The 24,468-nt window shown below is 37.9% G+C and overlaps 1 pseudogene; it reads right to left on the bottom strand.

Moving 5' to 3' along the window:
• Window positions 1–1,785: 1,785 nt before the first annotated feature.
• LOC118343788 lies at window positions 1,786–19,082 on the bottom strand (annotated as a pseudogene).
• Between the last annotated feature and the right edge of the window lie 5,386 nt (window positions 19,083–24,468).

Raw genomic sequence — 24,468 nt, 5'->3', positions numbered from 1 at the left:
AGTCAACGTCTAGAAACCAAGAACTAGAGAGAAGAATTCAAGAATAGAAAGAGAGAGAATTGGAGGGAAAATTGTAACTGATTTCCAGAGTTGGCCTCTGCCCAACTTGTAACTGATTTCCAGAGTTGGTTTCCCTTTTATAGAATTGAATTAAGACGCACCGTATCGTTTTTACAACAACTAACATCCCTAACTTCCAACGACAGTGTTTCACTAATCACTCACTTATTCAAACGACGCCGTGTTCCTTATACACTTCCTGACTAATACAAAAATGCAAAACGACTACGTATCACTAACATTTCAACCAACAAATCTTCCTTCCCCTTCCATTTCTGTTTCTGCTTCCCACTGCTTCCAGCTTCTACATGCTCGTGACATGTTCTCCATTCGTCTGGCTTGTTAACTATATATTAGTCAAGTAAAGTTCTTCCTGAGAGAAGAAAGAAATCCTATCTAGGATGTTTGAGTAATGAATTCAAATATGACTTGATCTATTGGGACACAATCAGCTCTCCAGACAATGTTAGTGATTTGCGTTTAAGGTTTGGCCTTTCAAACCAGTTGCTGTCCGAAGAATGGTTGTGGAGTGAGGAGGGCTAGAACATAATGAGGTAAGGACATCCTTATGCACTGATGAGATTCCACCAGCCATAGGATGGCATCTCTGCATGGTGTATCCATCTGCCTTCGGTATGATGCTAGGTCTTGTGAATTCACAACCATAAACATAAAGCAGAAATAGTGCCATCCTCCTTGGAGTAAAATCCAAGTATAATAGATCTATAAGAGAGCTTACTAACTTGGATTAGACATAGTTGACTAGATGTATAAGAGATCTAGATCTATAATGTTGTGTACATTGTGGACGTAATGGAGGAGTGATGAGGTTTTTTCCTTTTCACAAAAGAAGCATGTCAAGTTTCATGCCTTCTTTCACAGGAAGAGATTTTCCCCCCTAGCTACAACATTCTAGTGATGATTCTTGCGAGCATCCAGTCAAACAGATTTACCATTTGCAAATCAAGGAGCATAAAGACTAACCAAATGGTGCCTACTCACTAAACTCGACTTGTGCTCGATTCAATTAATCGTGAACATGAAATTATAATCGACTATTAGACGATACAACTAGTACAAAACTCGACTTCACTCGTAAGCTCGCTCATATATATTAGAATATGCACATATAAATTAATAAAAATATGTTATATTAATGTAGTTATTACATGTATATAGCCTATTAAGAAACAATATATATTAAGAATATATATATATATAATTATAAGTACAAATTGTAATATTCTATTAGTATGATTTTGATATTTGACTAGAACCAAAAAAAATTGCAATTCTGATTCATCTAATTTATTATCTCATTTTTTTCTTTTATTATATATATATATTTATTGAAAATTAAGAAAATAAGAAACTTAAAAAACTTGACTAAACTTCTAGTCAAGTCAAGCTAAGCCCAAGCTGGATTTTCTAGAAATCAAGCCAACTTGAACAGTCTCAACTTGCCAAACTGAGCTCAAATACAGCCCTAGTACTAAGAGCCCTGTACTGTAAATCTATAGGTTAGGCTACCTGCCCCCAACTATAGCGATTCAACCTAACAAACCCTACCCGTCCCACCTTCCAGAGAGGTATAGATAGTGGGTTCTACATGGCTTACAAGGCCAACCATACTTTTTCTCAATATAATACACTCATGTACCGCCACTTACGTGCAAATAAAAGTTGACTAACAATGGGTTAATGGCAAGTCTATTGTTTAGAATATTACTCAACTGCTAAACATGCCCATATTTTGTCACTCTGAGCTTCCATCACCCCCTTCAAGATGGTCAAACCCAATCCTCTGATTATTTCAGCTATTTCTAAAAAGAAACCCCGTTCTTCAAGAAGCATCTGTAAGAATACAAAAAGAAGAAAAAAAAAAATGATCAGTCGTTTAGAAATTAAACAGAAGTCTGAGGTTGGTAAAATGTCAGTCACTACCTCCACAAGCATCTGACGAGGTTGATTCAGATCCTCAACTGTGATGGGACAGGCCATGGACTGTGAGCCAACCTCATATGCCCATGTCGTTCCTCCCTCAAAATTGTCTTTCAAAAGCAGTCCACCTTCGTTACTAACAATCTGTGCATTTCAGGCAAGGAAATTCCATCAGAAGACTCCCAATACATTTGTCTTTGTTTAGAGCATAGAATATTGTAAGAAATTGATGGTGAGAGAGTCATTCCAGCTCTAAGATTCACAGTTTAAATTAGTTGATGTAAAGTTCTAAACAATATTCATGGCATCATTATGTAGCACCGACAAAAAAATCACAACACTACTTGGGGGAAATTAAGCCCTGCTCCCAGTGCCATTGCACGTGACAACATTTTGCCATGCAAGTGAAGACCAGATTTTCCCACTAACTCCACACAGAGGCTTCACAAAAAGATAGACAAAGGGTAAAGAAAGTTGATACTGCCCAAACCTTGGAATCGCCTGTCTGTTTTAGTTTGTCTGCATGGTTTGTGACACTTTGAAAGAAAAGCATATGCTTGATGGTGCGCTCAAGCAGAGCATCTATGCTACACTGTAGACCACATTAAAAGAATAAAGAAAAGCATTATTAGTAAATCCAACACACAAACAAACGCAAAATACTACTACTACTACTACTACTAACAACAACAACAACAAACAATAATCATTACTTTTGCACCATTTGGCACAATTTCCCGCAACTCTTTCACACGATCCTGGATCATTTGGCGATCCTTTGGCCTGGGCCTTGGATTCTCCCCAGGTTTAAGCCTTTTGCGGTTTAATTTATTGATTTCATCCGGCTTCTTAGAATATGCCGAAGACACACTACAATTGCGCTTCTCATTATTACCCTGCTCAACCCATGAACCGTTAGACCCACAAATGGGAGTCGTTCGAGAAAGGTTTCCAGCATCATCCTTGCTATAAACGGGTCTAAAAGAATTAGTTTCTATAGTCCCCATATTTCCTAGAGGCTTAGAAAGGTCAAATAACTCCCTTTGCACATGTTCAGGCATTCTAACCCCTCCATGGGTGGGAGAACTACAAGGAACAGAGGAGCTACTGATCTTGGTCAGTGCTGTCCTACAAGACTTATTATCATCTGACCTCTGCTTGGAAGCAGAGTGAGCCCCAGAGACCACAGCATCAAGAAGGTGGTCACTTCCCATACCAGAGAAGATAGCACTCCGATAATGCTTCAATTACTGAATAAAAATCTGCACTAACATCCTGCATAGCCTTTAACACTGAAGAGTCACCCATATTTTGTGAATTTGCATCTGACTCATTAGCAATGAAATTATTCTGGGCGTCCTTAAGTAGTTTATTTTTAAATTCCACGCCCAAAATATCAAATAAGTCGTCCGCTGATGGAGGTTGGGCACATGCATATCCATGTTTAACATTTGTACATGGGGTCCGATTTCCATTATCACAGTTCTGGTAATAAGCGAAAAGATCTGGGATATGCTCAATCAAGGACATATGATTGTCTGGATGGTTGTACGGGATCTCAACAGCTTGATACAAATCAGTATCTATCTTCAGTTCCCTTGGTCAACTCATTTTGATTATGCTTCACAACTGCTGAAATATGTCTTTGAATTTTTCCTGATATCATGTGACCAGTAGTTAATTGATCTGGCAGACCATGTAAAGAAACCCCCTGTAACACCCGGACCCAAAATTGATATAGTTGGACTTTAGATTTTTTTTTTATTATTTAGTTATTTATTGGAGCTTGATACTTTTTTTTAAATTTTATTTTACGAATTTGAGCAGTGATTTTCTTTTAATTTGGAGATCTTGGCCGTTTATTTTTTATTTTTATTCTTCCCGCATGTTTAATTATTTATTTATTTTTTTGTTTGTTTTCTTCTCATTCCCGTCTTTTTTTTTTCTTTACTCCCGTAGTTTTCCCTCTCGCCCACTCCATGCACACACACGGCATCCGCGCGCACGTCTCTCTCTCTCGGCTCTCTAGGGTTTTCTTTTCTTGTTCTTCCACTTATATATTTTTATATATGTTCGTATCCGAAGAATGCTTCCGCCGCTGCCCTCCTACGCGAAACCTTAGCCCAGGATATTTTTTTTTCCTCCTCTTTGCAAGCAGCGCTCGCCCTCTAGCTCGTTCACCACCCTGCCGCGCCCAACCTTTGGTTCACGCACACAGCCATGCTTACCAGCAGGTTTTAGCCAGCCCTCCATCGTCCATACTGCTGCCACCAGCATCCTCTGCGCCCGGCTCAACGAAACCGATGCAACCCGTGCACTGCATCTCCATGGATCGTCCGTGCACTGCATCTCCATGGATCGTGGCTCTTCCGCCGTTCACCACAGTCACCATCTTTAACTGGCCTATCTTTCCCTCAGCCTCCATGCATGAAGCCGCCAAGGTTATTACAGTGAACCCGTACCCCCACGGTCTCATTGTCCCCTATTTTAGCCACCAAAAAACAGAGTAAGGAAATCACCTCGCTTCCCTAGTTTTTCAGCCTCGTTAGACGACGGAGAACCACCCAGCCAACCTCAAACCGCCGTCTATATACACTTCGTCAGCCTTGATCAGTAGTTCGTTCTGCATTAGCACGATAAGCCATGCCGAAACTACCCCCTACCTCTCACGTATATCTTGTTTTCTCACTCACCGTGTTTTTTTCTCTCTCTCTCTCTCTCTCTCTCTCTCTCTTCTAGTGCACCGCCGCAGTACCCACCACCTCTAGCGCACACGCCCAGCTCTGTCGCAGCTCCACTTCTCTCGGTAGGTCCTCCATTACTCTCCAACCGCGCGGCGTTGTCTCGTTGCTTGCATGTTTTGTTGTGGTTCCGAAAACTTCCGTAGTTAGGAAGTGTTGTCTTATAATTACATTATTACCCTTTGTGGAATGTATAAGTTATTGTACCGAGTTTATATAGTATTTTTAAATTATACTATGTGCAACGCATTATTTTTATTGAAAGTGTGAATTTTTTATTTTGAACTTTTTAATTATGATTAAAGAAAATCACTTAAGTATTTTTTTAATATGTTATTAAGTAAAGATTTACTTTAATAGTAAACAATATTGGTGTAAGGTTTTTTTTTTCATTTTAGATATGTTTTAGTCTAGTTAATAATAGTTATGGTTTATTTTAAAGTATTTTGGGATAATTATTTTACTCTATATTAAACTTCATAAGTTGTTTTCACTAATAATAGGTCTGATTTTTAAATGTTTTAGTCATAGTATTAAAGTAGCATTGGCGATTTTAGAAAGTGATGATTGGTAATTTTAGGTTTTGGGGAATTAAATAGGTTGTTTTATAAGCTTAGGATTAAATATCGAAATACGTGATTAATTAGAAATTTATGAGAATTACGTGATTATTTTATAGATGACGATTAATTATTGTTCGACGTTTGAGGATTTCCAAAAAAGCTAAGAAGTCCAGGTAAGCGGGGTTCCTATGCTAGACTTTGCATTAAATAAAATGAACTGAGGTCCTTTTTGGAAAATGTGCATGTTCTACTATGAAAAGAAATTTGAAAACAACCTCAGATATTTGTTCTGCATTACTCATGAGATTTTGTTTAAGAAGAACGTATTTTCTGTCATGACTGGTGTAGACATGAGCTTATTTTTTACATTTTGTTTTTGAACTTTGAAAATGAGAGCGAATATGAAATTTGTGCATAAATTATGTTGTGATATGATTTTGTTCTGTTCCGAAGATTTTTGTTCAGTACACTGTTTGGAAAAGACGTGATTTCTGAAAACCTTTGGCATGACTCTCTGATTCTGAATTTGATTATGTTTCCATTCTATTCAGTTACGGCCCTGCCACGGGTGATAATAGTGGCATACGGCCCAACCACGGGTTACAATAATAGTGGATACGGCCCAACCACGGGTTATAATAGTGGATACGGCCCAACCACGGGTAATAATAGTGGATACGGCCCTGCCACGGGTTATAGTAGTGGTCTCTGTTTTGAGTGCACACCTTGGTGACAGAGTGTTTTATGTTCTGCTTGGCTATCCGCAAATGCACAACCCTACCACGGGGATTATACATGGCCTCTATTCTGATATGATGTTCTGATGATGATGATGATCTTTTATGTTATGCCAAAGAATATTTTGAATGAAATTATTTCTAAATCTTCGCTATGATATTTTGATAACATGTTCTGCTTCCGCACTCTGAAAATGAAACTGTTTTGTTCTGCATTCTGATTTCTGTAAATGCTCATGTTTATACACTGATATATGTTCTCTGCTTACGGAGTTGTTGATAATTCACCCCTTATCTCCATATATTTTTCAGATAATTTTGATGGTTCAGCTGGAGAGCAAGAGTAGAAAGTTTAGCAACATGTGATGATCGTAGTGGAATAAGTGCCTAAGGGTACAAATGCTTATTTGAGAGTCGTAGTTAGTAAGCTGATTTATTTTTTTTCGGGTAATTGATTTGATGAGTTGAGGATGTTTTCGAGTTTTTGGAGAATTTCTAATTTATGTTATTGGGGATTTCTTTATTGTCGCCATGGAGGAACTTAGATTTTTGGTTTGATTAAGTGTATTAGCATTTTATGGGATTTTTTTGGAGTTTATAGTTGTGTTATTTAAGTTAATTTTAAGTATTAAGAGCTAACTTTCCGGACCTCTGGAAACGGGGCCTTACACCCCCTGTTTTAGATGAGTCACCTGCACCATCTACAATGGGAAGAGAACATGGATCTAAGTTTTGTTGGAAATATTTTCAAAATAATATATATAATATTTATTATTAATAATATTTTGGGAATTTATTTTGGAAAGAGAGGAATTAAGGAAAGTTTATAAGCAATAGCTTATGGTTATAATATTATTGGGTCTATAAGCCTTCATAAGGCAATCACTGGCTTGGTGGTGTTAGGGCCATTGGATTACTCTGAGGGCTTGAGTTTGAGTCACCCTTTTGACGAAACGGTTTTAATTTCTCTTCATTGGATGCGTGAAGCACTGCATCGCATGGCTCAAGCCTCAGCCACAAGTGACGCACCGCATGTCTGGGCGCTGAAGCATTGCAACGCACCAGGGGCTCCACCATGGACGAGCTGCTGGCAATGTTTGTAACACCCCGTATTTTAGTGTATTTTTTTTTATTTAAAGGTTATCTGTTATTAATTTAAAATTTATTCTCTTATTTTAAAATTGTTGGATTTTTAGTTGTGTTATTTTTATGATTTTAATTTTGTGAAAATTATTTTTGAAGTGCTTTCTCTAAATTAATTATTTTTATGCGTTTAAATTTCTTCTCAAATTAAATTAACTTGTTGTGGGGTTTAATTATTTATTTTCATTTTAATCATTACGTTTGAATTATTTTATTTTACTTGCTAAAATCGTTTCCGTTGGATCTTTTTTTTGTGACCCAAGATTTAAGGATTGGACCTTATTTCTTTCTCTACATTTTCTCTTTCCTCTTTTCTTTTTATTCTTTTTTTTTCCTTTCTTTCTTTTTCTTTTTCTCCCCCTGCTTCCCGCGCGGACGTCTCTCTCTCTCTCTCTCTCTCACGCCGTGCAACCGTTCCTCACCCAGCCCGCCTCCATCGCACCGTCGTGTGCGACACCGCCCACCCCATCGTGCTCCCCACCGGCCGGCGACCTCCCTCTCCGATTTCCAGCCCCAGCCGCGCCGCCGTTAGCCTCCACGCACCACACGAAGTCGCGGCATTCCTTGCGCCGCTGCGCCGCCGTCGCGCCACCTCCGGCCACCATCTCTTCACCACATCATCCTCGACCTCCCAGCTACCCAATGGACCCAACCCCGGCTCTGATCCGTCATCGGTGAAGCCCGACCAAGTCCATTTCCGATTTGTGCATTTTTGGCCTAAAACACCCCTTGCGCCGCCACCCACGGCAAACCACCACCACCATTGGCTTCACCGACCTCTCTAGGCCCTCCCCTATCAATTTTGGGTCTTGGTTTGTCCCCGTTGAAAAGTGGGTTTTTGAGACCCACGGCCACAGTGTATTTTACACTGTTACGTTGCTGAGCCGCCACTTCTTGCAGTTTCGTGATCCTTCGGAAATCATTATATAGCAATGTAAGTATTTCTCCAAAGAATTCTTGTGAATTTAATGTATTTTTGCACTAACGCATTTCACTGTATTTGTTTGACATGCCGGACTGAGTCCGAGGAGTACGGGGGCCGGATGGATTTGTGATTGAAGTTGTTAGTATGATTAGTTTAGACTATGAGATTTGTTGGCTGTTCGGGTTTAAATATTGGTGTTTTGTGTATGACGTGGGTTGTGGTGGATATTGGTGATTTTATGAAGTAATGATATACTTTGGGATTATGAGGATTTTTAAGTTTTGAGAAATTAAGATAGATTATTTTAGAAGTTTAGGCTTAAATATGGAAATCCGTAATTGGTTGAAAACTTACGGAAATTGTGTGATTATTTTTTTTTATAGGTGACGATTATTAGTCGACTAAACATTTTTTGAAGAAATTTCTGAAAAGTTAAGAAGTCCAGGTAAGCGGGGTTCATATACTATTTTTGCTTAAAAGAAATAAAATGAGGTTGACTTTGAAAATAAACGTGTTTGTTTTTTGAAAAGAAATGATCTGAAAACAACCTCAGATGTTTATTCTGCATATGCATAAATTCAATATAAGAGAAAGTGTTTTCTGTCATGACTGGTGTAGACATGAGCTAGTTTTGTGCACTTTGTTTTTGAACTATGTAAAAGAACGAATAAGGAATTCTAAAAGTTTTGTTATGAACAAATGAGAATATTTTGTTTATGTTTATCTCGAACATGTGAAATGATCTGAAGCCTTTCAGTGTTTTGTTTTGATATGATGTGTCATCTGAAAATCTTGGCATGAAGTTCTGATTCTGTATATGATTGTAATCGGATTTTCGATGAAATCCGTTCTGTTTCTGTTAAGGCCCAGCCACGGGTATAATGGTGGTTTATAACCCTACCATGGGGGTGAAACATGATATACGGCCCAGCCACGGGTATAATGGTGGTTTATAACCCTACCACGGGGGTGAAACATGGAAAATGGGCCAGCCACGGGTATAATGGTGGTTTATAACCCTACCACGGGGGTGAAACATGGAATATGGCCCAGCCACGGGTATAATGGTGGCTTATAACCCTACCACGGGGGTTAAACATGGTATTGTCCCGATGTGATATTAAATAAAGATAAGATTATAATGTTTCAGTTTAGAAATGCCAACGGATTCTATTTTTGGAATAAGTTTATTTTTCTGAAAATTTCGCTCTAATGTTTTTGTACAAGTTTTGTTTCTGCATTCTGAAAGTAAATGTTTTGTTCGGCTTATCACATGTTATAAATGCTCATGTTTACATGCTAGTATATGCTCTCTGCTTACTGAGTTGTTGATAACTCACCCCGTTAATCTTCATAATATTTCAGATGACATCGATGGCTCAGCTGAAGATCAGTATTAGAGTCTATGGAGAAGATTAGCATTGATTTGTTGTTGGGTATCTCATGATATTAGTGTTGGTGTTGGAGGTTAATTATCTTTCTTAAGTTTGCTTCAATGGATTTAGACGGTTTATGGATACTTATGTTAATGTTATATTATTTCTAATTGTTATTTGAGACATGAAGAAAAGTTGATTTTATTTGGGTTGTTGGATTGAATATTGGATAGATGAGTTTATTTGATTTATTTAATTGAAGTATATACGTTCGATTTGAGGTTTGGGAAAATGGATAAATTCTTGAATTTGGAAGTACTCTAGCCTTGTTAGAGTTGATTATCAGGTTTTATGAGTTAACTCTCCGGACCCTCGGGGTCGGGGTGTTACAATGTTTGGGAAAAATAAAACCCATAAAGCGCGCCCACGGTGATTCAAACTGGTGGCAACCAATTGAAGTGGAAGCAAGGCAACCATTGGACTAAGTCCAACCGTTGTATCATTTGGCAGCAGACGTAATATATGTACCTATTCTGAACAGTTTTCAAAATTACAAAGAGTAATAACTTTTCGTTCAAAACCTTTGGTCATCTATAAATAGACCCATTGGCCTGCCATTTGAGGATGACAGAATATAATTTCAAATTCTCTCTCTCTCAAGTTTTTCACTTCTTCATAGTATTAGAACTTATTAGAATCTGTTTGTTCTCGAGAGAATAGATTTCAAATTTTTTGGTTGAATAGCAAAATCTAAGGGTATTCGGAGTCTAATTTCGTGTGTGCATAACGCAGTTAGACAAACAAACTTGTTCTGGGCTTCCTTGTATCTTGGAGGTAAATTCACTTGTAACCCGTGTGCATATCGTTATTGGTGGGGGTGAATATTGTTTTAAGGAAAGCGACATTGTAACACGCCTTGAAACAAACTTTCTCTCACTATTGTGTTTTTTGCAGCCCCTTTGTACCAACAAGTTTGGCCTTGAATGATTATTGACTTCACCATGTGACTTACTTTCTTCTGACAAACTAGTAACAGAACCTACACAGGGATCAAGGGTTAAACCTCCACTTGTTCCCAGTTGAGACATTTTTACAGTACTCAATGCACTTGAGTTCTTATTAAGGTGATCTTGAACATCAGAATGACAACCGATATGAGATCTTGAATTGTGTAAAAAAAACCAATGGTTCAGCCATGCATCAGGATTTGAGGGGATCACTTCAGCTCCAATGACTTCATTCTCTAATTGGCTGTTGAAAGAGAAGTTTGGTTCCGTCATGGGAGTAGCTTTTGTTTGGCAATGGTAATCATAAGACTTTGATAGCATTTGGGTCTGGTTAGGATGCTGAGGTTTTTTATTTTGAATCTCTCTTATTAGAGAATGAGCCGATTGACCAACAAGCCTTGAAGCCTGAGACGAATTGCTTTGCTGGTTGCAGTTGTTAATCATCAAAGGCGAGGAATTTGTCAAAACATTACTTTCAGAAGGGTCCACAGATACAGGCACTCCAAAACTAACAGGAAGCCCAAGTTTCTCAGCAGAATCTTTCATTGTATAGTTGTCAGATAAAAGAACACCAGGGGCAAACCCTAATTGCAGGACCGAACTTCTCACGTCATTCACAAATTCAATGTTCTCCAAGATCTGAAGCAACAAGTATAAACATCTTAATTTAGGAACTTGAAAGCAACTGACAGAAACTTCAAAATAGAAGAATGCACTAGAAATTTCAAGATGGAAACATGAAATTAAGCACAGGTATTATATTAGTTGTCATTACAATTTTTTTTCATAATGGAAGATTGTATTAATAGCTGAAGAGGATGAAAAATTCACAAGTATACACCAGATGCACCTAACTAGCAAAGGGAAAAAGTGCTAAAATTCATGGAAAGTAGAAACAAAAAATGCTACACTATTGTGCCCCGATATCCAAGTACAGAAGATTAAGGTTGTGTTTGGATGTTGAAGTGAGTTGAGTTGAGTTGAGAAGATAAAATATTATTAGAATATTATTTTTTAATATTATTATTATTTTGAGATTTGAAAAAGTTGAATTGTTTATTATATTTTGTGTTGGAATTTGAAAAAGTTGTAATGATGAGTTGAGATGAATTGAGAGGAGTTAGATAACCAAACGAAGCCTTAAAAGGACTAGACCCAACACCATTTTTTGGCAATCTCTAAAATTACGGTCATTTTTTTCCCTCCAAACACACCACAACAAACAAGCTGGTGTCATCTTCCACAAACCTACTCTATCCCAAATAGACAAAAAACCGTGTTCCATATAGCACTGGCAACCTCGCAACGCAAGAGAAGGAGATCCACTGTTTCCTTTATTTTTATTTTTTTATTTATTTTTACACACACAATACGGCCTATTGATTGCTATGATACCCCACTTCCTTGAGTTATCCACTGTAAGAATCCTCCGCAATCCATTGTCCACACCAAGAAATTCACTCGAGGGGAGCCTCGTTCCTCCGGATAAGCTTCCAAGAGAAAGGTCTTATCATCAGGACATAGAACATTGTAGAAAGACTACACAGTGATTCAGCAAAAAAATCAGGGGAAAAAAAAAGAAGACTTCACGGTGTACACTCCTTTCTTAGATGGCCCCATACCTAACGTCACTGTAGCTTACAACCCGACTCAAATACAAACAATCAAAAAATGATGTGAAGAGATCCACTTCCCAATCATTGGCCTCGCTAGCAAAATTAGCACACCAATGGAGAGAATAATCTGCATCCTTAAAGTGTGCAATTTGGAACCACTCCCAGAATGCCTCTTTTAATGGTTAATTATCACACCACACATCATGCCAAAAGCAGATTTGACCCATCTCCAAGCACAAATCTAGTAAGATGAAAGAACTCCCAACCCTGTCTAATGTTCTTTTGATGCCCAACCCAATAGACTCATGTATTTCAAAAACACCAACTGCCTCCCAAGCTACTATACTTTGTGTCCACAAGCACCCTCCATAGACTTTCTCCCTCGTAAGCATATCGAGATAGCCAATTTCCTAAAAGAGCTTGGTTAAATAAAAAAACACTAAGTTTCTCACCCCCAACCCACCTTCTACCACCAGCAAACACACTGTTCTCCATTTCGCAAAATGTTTCTGATGCTCTATCCCTGTGCCTCCCCACAAAAAACATGTTGTAGCTTCTGAAGACGGTTTGCAAATCTAAAGATGATTTGTAACACATTAGGAATATGAAATTTCTCAAACTTGAAGAAATTTCACCTTTTTTCTATGGAAAACACTATTTTGTCCACTTTGTTTGACAGTTCGGTCAAAATTTTCTTTTTTTATTTAGTGATTTTAAGTGTATTGGTGTATTTTTTTTATTTTTTAAAAATATTTAAATGTATTAAATAAATGTGAAAAGAAAAAAGAAAAACCAAAAAAAAAAGGCCTGGGCGGCATAGTAGCCTCACCCTTTTTCTATTACTGAATATATTGTGCCGGGGCTTTGCACCAGATACTGCTTGCAACAGCAACAATGTATAGCTGATGGCCGTTCTGTCAATGGACAGCTTTGCTGTCCATATTTGTTTCCTTGATTTATTCTTTAGTATAATTAGCATAATATTTGACAGATTTTATAAGGATAGAATCAGCATATACGTAGTTCTTTCCATGTATAGAATTCTTTATATAGTTTATATAATAAAGAGAAATCACAAGGCCACCATTCAGCTATTCACACAATAGTTCGACTTATCTTGACATGGCATCAGAGCGGTCTACTAGTTTTCTTGTCTTCTTCAATTTTTTTGAGACTTTCGGAAATTGCGTTTCGGGTCTGGTGATTTCAGCAATCTCTGTTGTTGGGTGGCTCTCGACGCAGACTTATCTCGATATTTCGAAACTTTTTGTGGTTGGGTGACTGTCGGAGCAGCCTTTTGGTGGTGTTTCCGGCGTCTATGTGCGTTCGTGGTTGTCGTTGCAGCCTTCTGGAGGTGATACCTGCTTTCTACGATTTACCTCTGGTTCCTTTAGTACCATCGCAGCTAGCTTCTGGTGGGATTTCGGCTGTTCTTTATCGTGGTGGTTATCGCAGCAACTCTCTCGGGCTTTGTCTGGTTTGTTTTTCTGTTCTTGCAGCAGAACTGTCGTTTGAGTGTTTTTTTCCTGTTTGTGGATTTCTGTTTCTCGCGGGATTTTCTGTTTCGGATTTCCTGTTTTTTTTTTCTGTTTGTGGATTTCAGCAATTTCTGTTTCGGCTTCGTCTGAATATTTTGTGGCTCTCGGCTTCTTGGTTTAATCGTGGTTTGTGACTTCAGAACCTCTCATTTTATTTTTGGTCTGTTGATTTCCATTGCTATTTGTTATGTGTTTTTTTTGGGATTGCGTTTAGTTGCGATGGACTCTGCACCTGTGTCAAGTTTACAGGCACAAATTACTCTATTTAGGCATTTCAATTTGAACTTTTTCTCAAAGGAAAAGATCTTTGGAATCATATTGATGACACGGATGTCGCCAAACATCCAATCCTAACAAATCCAAGGATTTTGGGACTTCTCCTTCATGGGCTGTACTTGATGCTCGGATCATGTCTTGGCTTCTTGGTTCAGTGGAGCCACATATTGTCACCAACTTGCGGGCTCATTGCTCCGCTCAATCCATGTGGAATTACATGAAGAAAGTTTATCATCAAGCTAATGATGCTCGTCGCTTTCAGTTGGAACATGCGATTGCCATGTTTCAACAAGGTAGTCTTTCCATCCAAGACTACTACTCGGCATTTTTGACTCTTTGGCATAAATATATTAATTTGGTTACAGCGGATGTTCTTGTTGCCGCTCTTACGACTATTCAGAATCTTCACGAGACTAGCCGGCATGATCAATTTCTTATGAAACTACGCCCAGAATATGAATATGTTCACTCCTCTCTACTGAAAGATCTCTTGTTCCCTCTCTTGATATTTGTTTTGGTGAGTTACTTCGCGAAGAACAACGTCTTAGTACTCAAGCTATTTTGGAGCAATCTCATGGCAGTTCAGGGACGCCAACTGTGGCTTATGCTGCCCAAGGACTAGGACCACCTATGAATTCTAAAAACTTGCAATGTTTTTGCTGCAAGGAATATGGACATATCGCTGCCAATTGTCCTAAGAAATAATGCTCTTATTGAAGAAGAAGGGTCACAATCGTCAGGCCCAAGCATTTCAAACTTCTATTATTGACCCTCCAACAGCAACTTCTATAGCACATGGCTCTTCTTAAGGTGCTTCCTCTATTCCTGCACCTCCTGCAATAAATTACTGCACGCCAAAAATGGTGCAACAAATGCTTATTTTGGCATTATCAGCAATGGGGTTCCAAGGTAAAAATTCTACTAAACTCTGGTATGTGGACTCTGGGGCCTCTAATCACATGACGAATAATCCCACCGCTTTGTGTCATGTTCAGCCTTATGTTGGTCACTCTGCCATTCAGACTGCCAATGGTAGTTCTTTGCCAATAACTCCTGTTGAAGATGCCTCTTCTAAGTTCAATGATGTGTTTCTTGCTCCTCAGCTTTCCATGAATTTTATTTTTGTTGGTCAATTAGTTGATAACAATTGTGCTATTAATTTTTCTGGTGATGGTTGTATTGTGCAAGACCAGGTAACGGGAAAGCTGATCGCGAAAGAACCTAAAGTGGGGCACTTGTTTCCACTACTTTTGCCTGTGTCAGCACTTTCTTCAGTTTCTTCTATTCAGTATTTTGCTTGTAATAATGTTCCCGATCTGAGTATGGGGTGGCATCGTCATTTAGGCCATCCCAATACTCATATATTATCTCATGTATTGCACTCTGGTTTTCTTGGTAATAAAGAGCGTTCTTTTTTATCTCTTAAGTGTGATTCTTGCAAACCTAGTAAAAGCAAAACTCTTCCTTTTCCATTGCATGTTAGTAGAGCTTCTCACTACTTTGATCTTATCCATAGTGATGTTTGGGGACCTTCCCCGATTAGTTCACATGAAAAATTTAAATATTATGTGACTTTCATTGATGATCATAGAAAATTTACTTGGATTTATTTTCTTCGCTCTAAATCTGAGGTTTTTCGTACTTTCACCGAGTTTTTAGCATATGTTGACAATCAATTTTCTGCGACTATTAAGACATTACGCACAGATTCTAGTGGTGAATATTTGTCTACTAAGGTTCAGGCATTCTTGGCTTCTAAAAATATTATTCATCAACGTTCATGTCCTACTACTCCCCAACAGAATGGAGTAGTCGAACGCAAAAATCGTCATCTTCTTGATGTGGTACGTACTCTGTTGTTAGAATTCTCTGTTCCATCCATGTACTGGGTCGAGGCTCTGAAAACTGCTACTCACTTGATTAATCGTTTACCTTCCCAAGTCTTACACATGGAGTCTCCTTATTTCCACTTGTTTGCTAAGCAACCTAGTTACGATAATCTCCATATCTTTGGTTGTGTATGTTTTGTTCATTTACCTCCTCATGAGCGACATAAATTATCTGCTCAATCTGTCAAAAGGGATTTGTTTGCTATGATCCTACATTACATCGTACACGCATTTCTAGGAATGTTATTTTCTTTAAAAATCAACATTTCATTCCTGTGTCCTCTGTGCCCTCTTCTTCTACTGTGGTCCTCCCCTCCTTTGAGCAACAGTTCTCAGATCTTCATCAAGCCAATTCTCGCTTTAAACTAGGTATGGTGTATACGAGACGCTCCAGCCCACAGTCTCCTCCGATGGCTCACCCGATATTTGATCCTAACATGCACCAGAATCAGTTAGTTGCAGCACCTCCAGAGCTTTGGTACCTTGCTCCCCTCGAGTATTTGTACCTTCAGATAGGTATGGTTTTTCTTCTAGCAATTAAATTTTAGCTCTTACTGTGCATTGTCCAATTTTGATATTTCCACATGCTACTCACATGCTGTCAAGCATGACTGTTGGTGACAAGCTATGAAGGAAGAAATTGCCGCTCTAGAGGCCAATCACATCTGGGAATTGGGCCTTGTCCTTCCATTATAGTTCCCCTGGGTTGCAAATGGGTTTACTCAATCTAGGTTCGCTCTGATGGAAGTTTGAATCGTTATAAAGCTCGGCTTGTTGCCTTTGGGAATAATCAGGAATATGGTGTCAATTATGAGGAGGCATTTGCTCATGTGGCTAAGATGACCACTGTTCATATGATCCTAGCTCTTGCTGCTTCCAATGATTGGCCACTACATCAGATGGATGTCAAGAATGCTTTTCTTCATGGGGATCATAAAGAGTGTATTTATATGAAGCCACCATCAGGATTGTTTCCCTCTCCGACCTCAAATGTGTGTAAGTTTCGTCGCTCTCTTTATGGTCTCAAACAAGCTCTGAGGGCCTGGTTTGATAAATTTTGAATCACTTTATTACAATTTTCCTTCAAGTAGAGCAAGTATGACACTTCATTGTTTCTTCGAAAATCAAACATGGGTATTGTTGTCCTTTTGGTTTATGTTGATGATATTGTGATCATTGGTTCCAATTCTGCTTTACTTGTCCAACTCAAGACTCATCTCTCAGAGTTCTTTCATATGAAAGATCTTGGGTCTCTCACGTATTTTCTTGGTCTTGATGTGCATTGTAGTCCCTATGGTATTTCACTCAATCAACATAAGTATGCTAGTGATTTGGTGGCTACAGCTGGACTACAGGAGGCTACCTCTGTCGATACTCCCATGGAATTAAATGTCAAGTTTCACAAAGAGGAGGGTGACTTACTTGCTGATCCCAGTTTATATCAGAAGTTGGTGGGTAGCCTTGTCTATCTCACCATCACTAGACTGGATATTTCTTTTGTTGTACAACAAATTAGTCAGTTTCTTCAAACTCCTCGTCACTTCATTTGGCGGTTGTCCGTAGGATCATATTCTATGTTCAGGGCACTTCTGCCCGTGGCTTATTCTTTCCTGTAGGCAATTCTCCTCGTCTTGCTACTTATAGCGATGCTGATTGGGCTGGTTGTGCTGATACACGTCGCTCCATCACTGATTGGTGCATGTTCTTAGGTGATGCGTTGATCTCCTAAAAGAGTAAAAAGCAAGACAGAGTTTCTAAGTCATCTACAGAATCCGAGTACGGGGCGATATCTCTTGCTTGTTCCGAAATTATTTGGCTTTGAGGTTTGCTTGTCAAGTTAGACTTCTCTGAGACCGATCCTACACCTTTACACGCCGATAATACAAGTGCTATTCAGATCACAACCAATCCTGTCTATCATGAGTGCACAATGAATATTGAAGTCGACTATCACTCTATCTGTGAAGTCTTTGAGGCTCGTGTTATCACTCTTCCACACATTTCTACTGAACTACAAATTGCTGATTTCTTCACCAAGGCTCTTACTCGTCATCGACATTGCTTCCTAAGTAGAAAATTGATGCTTGTTGATCAACCCGCATCAATTTGAGGGGGGTTGTCAATGGACAGCTTTGCTGTCCATATTTGTTTTCATACTTGTTTTCATATTTGTTTCCTTGATTTACTCTTCAGTATAATTAGAAAATTGTTATAACCTCTTTCAACTACAAAATGGAAATGCTTCACCAATAAGATTTATTTGATTGACCATAGGCCTAAGTACATTTGACGCAGTAGAAGATGACTATTCTTCAATTGGAAAACATCCACAGCTCTTCCCCAATAATTGCTTTTTTTTTTAAACCTATCAAAAAATAAATAAATTGCTTATGTTCAGAATGCCAGTTGAATTGACTAGCCAACCAAACCAACAGAATGCTCATTTGGGGACACCTTTGAACCCTCAATAGAAAAGCCAATTCTATGGTGGTATGTGAAATAAGCATGTGGAAAGAAAAGACATTGAACCTTGGGTCATAATATACAAAAGGTTGCTCAAGGGTAGACTCAAAACATGTTACAGGCCAAGTGTATTCTATCATCATAATCCCTAAAAAGCAATATTTTTATATTTGAAATGTCAAGACCAGTTCATTGTGGTATTTTACAACATAGATGTAACCAAAGGGCTTACATGTGTCAAACTCAAATAATAAATAAATAGGAAAATACACAACTCCTCAAGTGGTAGTTGAGGAGTTTGTGTACATTGCCTAAATAAATAAATAGGACATACAGATAAAGAAGAACCAAGTTGAACAACACCATGCTAAAGAATGGGAATAACCATCATTGTCTACAACCAAATGCAAATACAGCAATGAAACAACAAGACAAATACTATACAGAGATGAACAGAATATAGATATAGGCGGGGTTATCAAACCTGCATCCCAACTAAAAATTGGTGATTAACCTCGTTTAAAACCTAGAAGCACACATAAACTAAGAGTTACATTAAGTACAAACACTAAAACAAATACTTATAGGCTTTTAGCCTTACAGAGAAAACTATACTCAAGAGGATTTTCACCCACCAAACTCAAAATTTTGTTTTGGTGCACTAAATGGAGCTGTCAGTGCAAAGATACAGATTATAAACAAAATGTTCACCACAACGGGCACTAGAATGAAAACTTTCTTTTATGATGCGGAAACCTGTAGACCATGCATATACACGTCTTTTACCAGGTTAAACCCCAAATCCATGTAACGTGTCCACGGCACATGGTTCAAGTAAATCATCGGCTTTTCCCGATGGGACGTGGCCTCTAAAAATTGTTTGCACCCCATGATTCAAACCGTAGACCTAAGGGGAGCATACACCAAGACCGAGGCCTTCGTACTAGTTTTGTATTTTCGGAGTTTAAAGGGATATTCTAACCCTTAGAATTATATCATTGCAATGCATGCTATTTTCCCTCTACTTTTACGTACGTTATGCTACAATCACTGTAAGTTAGCCTCTAATTTACTTTCAGGATATTTATGTATGTGGTTGTAGGAAATCATTTTTCATGTTCATTATGCTTATTGTAAATGTTCTAATTTTCCATGCCTTGTTATTTGTTTCAAGCACGTACTTATCTGTTACATGCCATATTATGCCATGTCATCTATCACATGATCAATTAGTCTTTGTCATGTCATGTCATTTGCATAGAGTATGTCATGAAAAAAAATATTTTCAAGTCAGCTGAGTCTTTTATTTTCATCATGACCCCAATTTTTAGGATGACGTATTATCCTAGTGGAACTCCATTGTTCACACTTGAGTGTTTACACTGATGTAAAGTTCTATGGGTTGACAAGGTAAAGATCAACAGGCTTCATATGAAACCTAAATAACTGGTTTCTAGAGCAAAGTCAAGCACAAACATTGGTGGTGCCAACCACATTTGTATTTCAGTTTATTGATGTACTCATAGTTGGTGCAGATGCTTATAATGTGATGCAGTACCGGCAGGGGCACACTACTCTAGGGGACCGGTGTAGTATCCACATATCTGTTTTAATTAACCAGTTTATTGTTTAACAAGATTTCAAGTTCATGTCAGTTCAGTAAGAAAAATTCTTCTCATCAGCCAATATTCACCATCCCACACCCTATAAAAACACCCCTACACCCTATGAAAAAAAAAATTCCATGTCATGTGTGGTGAACAGCTGCTGATTTGTAGCAAAACTCGTTAAGTAAATGTTAGTTTTTCAGTCCGTGTGGGTTTTCAGTTATGTCAGCACATGTCATGTTATTTGCCAATTCATGTCACTCTCATTCGTGTTCACATCTGCATTCGTGTCATTTTACTATCATGCATGCATCTGTATACTAGTTAAGTTGGTTGTTAACATGTTGAGATTTGTAATAAAATCTCACTTGGTAGTCCCAACTAGGGGAATGATAGACAATGTTTCAGGATATCAAGAACCAGCGCCTAGAGGTCTAGACAAGGCTGACTAGGCCGTGAAGAAACAACACAGAAATGATCTTTTAGACATCATAGTAGATATGTGCGGGCAGCTCAGTGGTCTATTAGAATAGTTTATTTTCATAGTGTAATATGCCTCCAATACTTATGACATTACAGATCTTTTGGACAAGTACTGTAACTTTTGGATACTTGCTATCATGTGAATTATTAAATATACTTATGTCTAGTTTGGGATATATCATATTTGGTACCTAGCATAACATCTTTAATTGTCATGAACGAGAGTATGTAACCTTGTATTGTATGTCCCAACGCTTCAAATTTTGCCAAATCCCAAGCAAGACTTGAGTGTCCCAGGGTGATATCAAAGCAATGTCTCTAGGATAAACCCACATATCCCTAGGCATTGTACCAGAAGATAGGATTGGAATTTCAGTGTTCTATTCGGGCTTGAATCTGAGATATTTAGGCTTGGAGGAATGAACGTGTTGGCATAGGTAATGAAGAAAGCATAGACCAGGGAACAGAGGCGACATGGCCTAGCTGTCTGGATCATGAAATATAAATGGAAGCTTTGAATTGAGGAAGGTAACAACTTCAGCTCACTCAAGAGAGTTAATGTTGTAGAATTGGGGCTCTATGGAAGGATTCCTACTAAGATCTAAAGTTTTAAGTTCCATAGGCTTAATATATAAGTTTACTTATACCTGAAGTTGTGGGTCTTTGACTGTAGGAAAAAGGAGCTTTGATTGAATCGAATGTAAGACATTAAGAGACAAAGCTTTACGATATTTGAAGGTATCAGATCTGTAGGCCTTCACTACTAGGTAATATCTTATATTAAGCACAAGTTTGGAAGATGAATCTAATCAAATTTAGGGCTATAGACGTGTGAACCTTAGAGAATTAATTTGGCAGATCAAGGAATAGGAGTACAATAGTTATAAGGAATGACGTATTGATTTGGTGGTGCAAAATGTGATTAAGCCAGGCTGAGAGTATTCTTAGATGGAAGTGTATATATACTCATTTATTGGTTGAGGTGGTTTCAGACCTTTTGAGTGCATTACTCATTTTAGATGAGATGCGTGGACCATCGATTAGATGAGGAATATACCCTCGTTCATGACAGTTAATATGCAATGCATCCTAGTATACATCAGCAGTATGCAATAATCGCACCGGAAATAAGGGTGTTAAAAATATTTGATGCCAGAATGGACTACATATCCAAATGATTAATAAACCATAAATAGGTACTTCCTCACTTAAGAGGTCCACATAAGTCCAACATAACGTGGGAGATAGATTCTCCATAAAACAAAAACTACATAATCATATTAACTCTGCATCCGCTTTATAGTATATAGAGTCATCACTTTCGAAGTTAAAATCAAGTCCAGTCACTTCTCCCGATCGGGCTCATCTCATCTAGTTGAAGCAAGCGATACATCCTGCTCGTCGTAAATTGGTCCTGGCACAACTTCTACCATTCCGGAAGAATGGTAGTGGGTTCACAAGGGTGATATTTACTTGAAATCTCAATAAGTTAAACAACCAATTTGCACAGAGATAAGATATACATGATTAATGATAAACATGAGATGAATGCTATGCAAAAAAATCTGTATTTGTCTCTCATCGAGATTCTTTAACATTTCTCATAAAAAAAATTAATGCACATTTTCTTTCAGAGAACATTTTTCACTTCTTCATTTTAAAAACATGACATTTCGAAAGAGACATTTCATACTTCATCATTTCAAAAACATAACATCTTTTCTTATTCATTAGAAACATCATCAACATGTGGTAGCAACACAGTTCCCCAAATGCACCTTGAGCACCAGTCGGTGATAGTAGCCCAACTTAAGTTGATACTACGTTATCAAAGCTACGCAGATAATATTCAATGCATTGATCATACTTATATACTCAGACTGTCTAAATTTACCATAGCAAAAGTATTCATTCATAGTGGTACCCACCAGCATTAGGCGCCATATTCATACAACAACACCCTAAAATCCTTTAAAGAGGACCCAATCGATATTAGTTGATTGTTTTTCGTCAACCCAGAGGTTACAACTCAATTTTTACTACCCAGAGTGGAAAGATGAGTTTTACTAGGATATTTTCCCATCCTAACCTTTGGACTCATGACAAAACATTTTCATGCTATGCTTACGAAAAAAATGTAGTTCATGACATGTGCTCATTTGATAACATGCAGTATACTTGACGCAAAAATGACATTTTCATAAGGCATGCTAAAATGGTGCAAACTTCATGCCATATAAGAAATTTACCAAATACTCAATGTATCATATAACATTTCATGCTAAAATGGCATTTATAATATGAATGTGACATTAAACAATAATCATAAATAAATTATTTAAGAGTAAGTCAGAAGCTACCTTACAAACTTCTTGGATGCATAGAAAATTGGTGGGGTTGTAATAAAAGGTATTCTGAGTTAGGAATTGCATAATTAAGGAATATGTTCATAATCAAAAAGTTCAAACAATATTTACAAAATTGCCCCTACAATTTCCAAAAATTGCCACTAAGGCTCCAAATTTTCACAATTTGCAATTTTGCCCCAAAGTTCACCAAATTTCACAAAATTCGTAATTTCTATGTTCTAAATTCATCTATGTCCTTAGAATTACAAAAATCAAGCAACTACTATTTCAAACCATCCAACCCTTGGCATGCAATTTGGTGACCATTTTTGTGATTTCAAACCCATAGCTTCTTTGCATGCATGTGTGATCAAATTCCATTAAATATAAAACCATAAAACTGATCTTGAAACATTTTTATAACTTAGATACATGTCACACGAGTTCATCCCAATACTTATGCATTGAATAACACCTAATTCATCAAAATCCTTCAAACCGTGTATATGCATGATGTTTCTAGCTTCTCCTTGTCCAAACAAGTTTCAAAACCTAAATGAATTATGCATTTAAATCCTTAACATAATGGTAATTGGTTTCAAATGTTTCATAAGGCCATCCTTGGGAAAATAAAGCATGATATGCCAAGATCATTATCATACAAGTGCAAACTGAATATTTAGATAATCGACACAAGATATTGGCTGATAAACCTATCATGATACGTTGTTTACCTAAAATTTTAACTTTCAATCAATCATCCAAGATGTTAACTACACTTACGATAACATATCAAAATATTTCATGACTAAAATTTCATACCAAAACAATATATACATGTAAAACTCTAAATCTGACCGAAAAGCAACACTTTGAATAAAACCTTTCATAACTCAATCCAATCTTCATTCTCATGCCATAAATCAAAGCCTAACATGTCAATCTAACACCCAAGAATGGATAAGGCAAGATTACTTAAAACATTAATGGCCCTTGGGCTCTCAAAACTCAACTCACTTGAAGAACCTCACTCAAGCTACTCGGTTTTCTCTCAAGAACACCAAAGGAAAGCTAGAGAGAGTTGTGTGAATAATTGAGGGGTGAAGGGAGGTATTTATTGGACTCCATGGCAGGGTGAGGGGCAATGAGGGGCATAACTTGGCCGAAGGGTGTTGGAGTTGATTGGTGGAGGTGGGCGTTGGAGTGTTGAGTGTAAAACTCCAATTGTTTCATGGCTTGGTCAGCTGAATAGTGACCTAAATCTTCATGATTAAACCTTTGTCAAATGTTATAAGAAGACATAGGTGCAGTGGTCTGAATTGGTGCAGAGAAAAAAAAAACTACATAAAGAGGCAAGGCCATAGCCAATGGTTTTGATCTCCAAAACTGTCCAGATTTGCTTCCTTTCTTGCTCCTTTTTCTTGATCTGACTTGAGGGTATTATTACCACCATTTGAAAGCTTTTCTAGGTGAGGGAAAGAGGCATGAGTGGCTACGAAGTGATCATGTTTTAGCAAAAAGTGAAAGAGATGAAGTGGGTGGTGGTTTAGCTATGTGGTTCGAGTGTGCCTCTGTTTGTGCAACTCGGTTTTGCTGCCTTAGGGAGGTAATTAGACAAGCTTGCACTTGAGTGTTTTGAAGCACTTCCTAGGGACAAAATGATAAAAAAAAATTCCTTGAAAAAGGAGGTAAAATCGGTTTAGTCAAGACCTCAAGTTCCTAGGTGAATAGTTGGTGTTTTCGTTTTGTTTATTG

Source organism: Juglans regia, chromosome 5 (assembly GCF_001411555.2).
Source record: "Juglans regia cultivar Chandler chromosome 5, Walnut 2.0, whole genome shotgun sequence".
Classification (NCBI taxonomy): domain Eukaryota; kingdom Viridiplantae; phylum Streptophyta; class Magnoliopsida; order Fagales; family Juglandaceae; genus Juglans; species Juglans regia.
This window is presented reverse-complemented; position numbering and strand designations above follow the sequence as displayed.